Below are 4654 nucleotides of genomic sequence, written 5' to 3' on the forward strand. Positions count from 1 at the left end.
TGTGCTTTTTTGACAGATTCTAAATTAGTGTCAACGTTTATAATTTTCAGTCAATTTTATCAGAATCAAAACAAAACAGTATTGTTTTACCTTTCAAAAAATTGTCGTACCTATATATTAAATCAAAAAAAGCTGTCGTATATATATATTACAAAAAAAGAAATATCTATCAAAAAATTACCTTTTTTAAAAAAAGGTAAAAAAAGGCGCCAAGTACACGCTCTTGTCACAACTAAAACAAAACCATATTGTTTTATCTTTTAAAAAAATTGTCGTATATATTAAACCTTTCAAAAAAATCTGTCATAGATATTAAAACCTTTCAAAAAAAACTTGTATATAGTAAAATTTTTAAAAAAGCTATTATATATACTTTCTACAAAAAAATATGTTATCAGGAAATGGCACCAAGTGGGACTAAAGAACTATAAAAAAAGTTGTACACTATTTCTATAAAACTCTTCTATAAAACTCTTGTACATAAAACTGTCGTATATATAAGTAACTATATTATATACTATATATATTATAAAAAATAAATACATAAATAAAAAAACAAAAAATTAAAATTAAAAAATTTTTTTTAAATATTTAAAAAATAAAAATATTTAATTAAAAAATGAAAAAATATAAAAAATTTAATACTATCTTACTGTAAGTAAAGTAATTCCAATCGTAAATATTTTAAGAAATAAATTACAGACATTTGAACCTTCTATTGATATAGGGCATCGTTTCAAAAAGGCATCAAAAGATCAGTTTATAAAACGATTTGAAAATATTGAACAAGTGTCGTTAGCTAATAGCTATACTCAGTGAGCATTATTAAGAGGAAGAGCTCTTTAAGAGGACTTTTTGAAGACCTCATTAACATCTCTTAAAAATGATATCAATAAGTTATCTTTTTATAAGACGTCTTTCAAAAAATTTATGATGTCCACTTATAGATGTCTCTAGTAAGTGAGCTCTTGAACCGATGACAACCGGTAGTTCGATACGGTCGTCAAGGATAATAAACAATAATAAACGCTCGCGTTGTGCGCGCCAAGTGACATAGCCCAAGTGACATAGCCCAAGTAAAACGTAAAATAACCTAAACTTGGAGGAATTGTTATTTAGGAACACCTAATAAAACCAATCAACAAAAGATTGAAAAAAATATCACAAGAAAAGAAGAATCTCATAATGAATTATGTTGTAGTAAGTGTATAAAAATAAATTTTTATTAATTCATATTCCAATAAATATGATTTAACTATAGTTATATATAAGGTAAAGTAATAATTATTGGTTTCTCGAATATCTTCTATATCATGTAATTTCTGTTAAGCAAATTTTTCTTCTATTCTAATACTTCCGAAAATATCCAAGGTGGCAATAGTTATTGCCTCTTCCTATATATTAATTAATTATAATATATGTACACATATTTATAATTATATACATATGTACACACATACACACACACACGCACACACACACATACACACACACACACACACATTGTTTTTCTTAAATAGGAGCTTGTCAAAATGACATTAAAAAAATTACACGATTATTGGTTACAATCTAACAATTATTGTTAGATATACATCCATATTCTTCACAAGAGAACACAATAAATTTGAATTTACCGGGTGTTTACGATAATTCAAGTTCGAGTTAGTTTTACTAGGACCGAAAAATGAGATAGACATAACCATCTAGAACCTTTATGATTTATGACAACTCGACGCTGTCTTGTATTGCTTGAGTTAAATTCATTGAATTTGTTGAGTTTATTGAGCAAATTTTATTGTAATAGAAAAATGTCAACTGCAAATCAGTCTATGAAAGAAACAAATAATGTTGGTATGTATGTTGGTATACCTCTTTAATAAATTAATAATAATATAATTAATAATAATAATAAATGACATTTTTCTATTACAATAAAATTTGCTCAATAAATTCAATGAATTTAACTCAAGCAGTACAAGACAGCGTCGAGTTGTCATGAATCATAAAGGTTCTAGATGGTTATGTCTATCTCATTTTTCGGCCCTAGTAAAACTAACTCGAACTTGAATTATCGTAAACACCCCGATTGGAACGCCTGAGGCACTAGAAGAATTTAATAAATTGATAACACAAGACTCCGTATCTTTATCACAATATGTAAGTACTCTTTGTCAATTAAATTAAAAAAATAAAAATACATGTATAAAAGTTAAATTATATAAATTTTGTTACAGAAAAGGATAATTAGAATTATAGGAGGAAAAGATGCGGAACAACATGTAAGAAACGCATTAAAACTTACTCTAACTGATCATCTAGCTTACAAACTCTCACGGACCGGACAAAAAAATACTATACAAACGAGAGACATGAAATTTGTTGACGTCATTATCGGTATTTTTGTTTTCTTATAGTTTTATTTATTACTTTTAACTAATTATTATATAATTATTATTTTTGATAAAAATTATTAAAAATTGGAAAAAAATTAATTCAAAGTAAAAGTAAAATTAATTTATTAAATTATTTTATTAATTAGTTAAATTATTTTAAATTTTAAAATATATAAAGAGATACACAAAGTTCCAGAAATGAGCAATTGTCATATAAATGATATTAAACATAGTTTAACCAATCTGCACCATTTTTAAGGTGGACATTACGTATGAGCTATGCACTTAGTAGTGTACTTAATGCTTTGCTATGCATTCTAACAAACGTGTGACTTACAGAGATAATATTCATCTACAGAGTTGCGCAGATTAGCCAAACTATGATTAATAACATCTCCTTTATTAAATATTGTAAAAAAAAACTCAAGTTTTTTTAAATTTAAATTCTATCGTCCGACATCCACTACACACCAATTGTGTCACTTTTTGGATACTTTGTGTACTGTAATCTAATAAAATGTAAAAAAGAAATAGTTAATAACATATTTTTGTTGTAATTTTTCCATAATATTTTAATCATTATTATTATTATAGAGATTATTATTTCCAATTAAATTTTTTTCATCTATTTACTACATATTTTTAACGTTCAAGAATTAGTTAATTAATTTATTTATTTTTACGTTTCTTAATTAATAATTTCTGAGTATAATATACTGAAATATATATTCTGAATATATTTTTTATATAATATATTCTGAATATCTTTTTAGAAAATAGTAAATATATAATAAAAATAAAAATTTATAATTTTAATAATTTTATAATAATTTATAATTTTAACTTTTTATTATATAAAATTCATTAACAGAATTTTTTCAGATGTAATCATCAGTATTAGTGGAAAGAGTATTTCTTCCCATTCCATCCAAACTGTAATTAAAAACTGGCTACAACATGCTGGAGATCGGATAAATCAAAATACAAAACGACATGAAAGAAGAAATAAAATATTTGAAAAAAAACTATAGATTTTTTTGTTTTATTTAGTTTTGGTAAATTATAAAAAAGTGGTATTGAAATATTCTATATATGCATTTTATTGTCATGATAACTTTATTTTTTACATATGCAATATAGTAATTACTTGAATAAATAATTAAGAAAAGTATTAAAAATAAAATTTTAATATTACTTTTATAACTTTTATTTTTATTATTTTTCTATGTAAGGATCATATATTATATGTTTTTATTTTTGTATGTAAAACACATAAGGAAAAAAAAAAAAATTATTTTTTGTATTACTCAAATGTACCATACAACATAATTTCTGAAATGTTTCTATATGGATTCTACATTTATAATAAAAAAGTTATGTAATGTATTGTATATAACATTGTGTTCCTTTTCATATAATTAAATTCATAAAAATAGTGCTATAAACTAAAAATAATGCTATAACAATTCTTAATGTTAACATTTTCTTGATATTTAGGAGAAGTCAGATTTTAATATTCTTTTAGATGTCATTTATGTGATCTCTTTTTTTCCTCTAAAAGTGACGCATTAGAGGGCTTATTGATATCATTATGTTATCTTCAAGATGGTGTTGTTGGATGTCTAACTCTCAAACCTGAGTACTTGAAGAACTCTTTTTGATAACATAATGCTCACTGGGTAATTACAATTTTAGATCCTCGGTTTAAAAATATTAATTTTATCGATAATGTTGCCTGTTTACAGGCTATTAACAAAATTATTAAATTTATAAATTCTAGAGTTACAGATACTAATCTTAAATATCAAAATCAACCAAAATTAACAAAAAAATTCAGATAATAACGATAACGCAAACTTTTGGTCCTATCGTGAAAAACTTGTAAATTGTAATATATCTAAACAGATCGTTAATCAAGATCCTGACCAAATGCCAGAGGACTTTGGTTATTATCTGAATCAACCACCGATAAAAATGGACAATAGTGCCATCGAGTATTGGAGCATAGCTTGAAATTCGCATCTGAAAGACTTAGCAATTAAGCATCAATCATTGGGCTTGTTCGTTTTAGCTGCACTGGGTCTGCTTTAAACAAGATAATACAGGACAAACTATTTATCTGTCCTGTATTATCCTGTGTAGAGCAGACCCAGAGCAGCCCCAGTGTAGCTAAAACGAACAAGCCCATTGATTGCCACTTCAGTTCCTTCCGAAAGGCTATTTTCTAAAGCAGGTAAAATAATGACCAAAGAACGAAATAG

The 4654-nt window shown here is 25.2% G+C and overlaps 1 long non-coding RNA gene across 1 annotated transcript; it reads left to right on the forward strand.

The window, feature by feature from the left end:
- Positions 1 to 1939: 1939 nt before the first annotated feature.
- LOC137001160 (uncharacterized) lies at positions 1940 to 4015 on the forward strand. The gene is made up of 3 exons (XR_010891285.1): positions 1940 to 2157; positions 2235 to 2394; positions 3276 to 4015. It is a non-coding gene; the product is annotated as an uncharacterized lncRNA (long non-coding RNA).
- Positions 4016 to 4654: the final 639 nt, after the last annotated feature.

This window comes from Linepithema humile, chromosome 7 (genome assembly GCF_040581485.1).
Source record: "Linepithema humile isolate Giens D197 chromosome 7, Lhum_UNIL_v1.0, whole genome shotgun sequence".
Classification (NCBI taxonomy): domain Eukaryota; kingdom Metazoa; phylum Arthropoda; class Insecta; order Hymenoptera; family Formicidae; genus Linepithema; species Linepithema humile.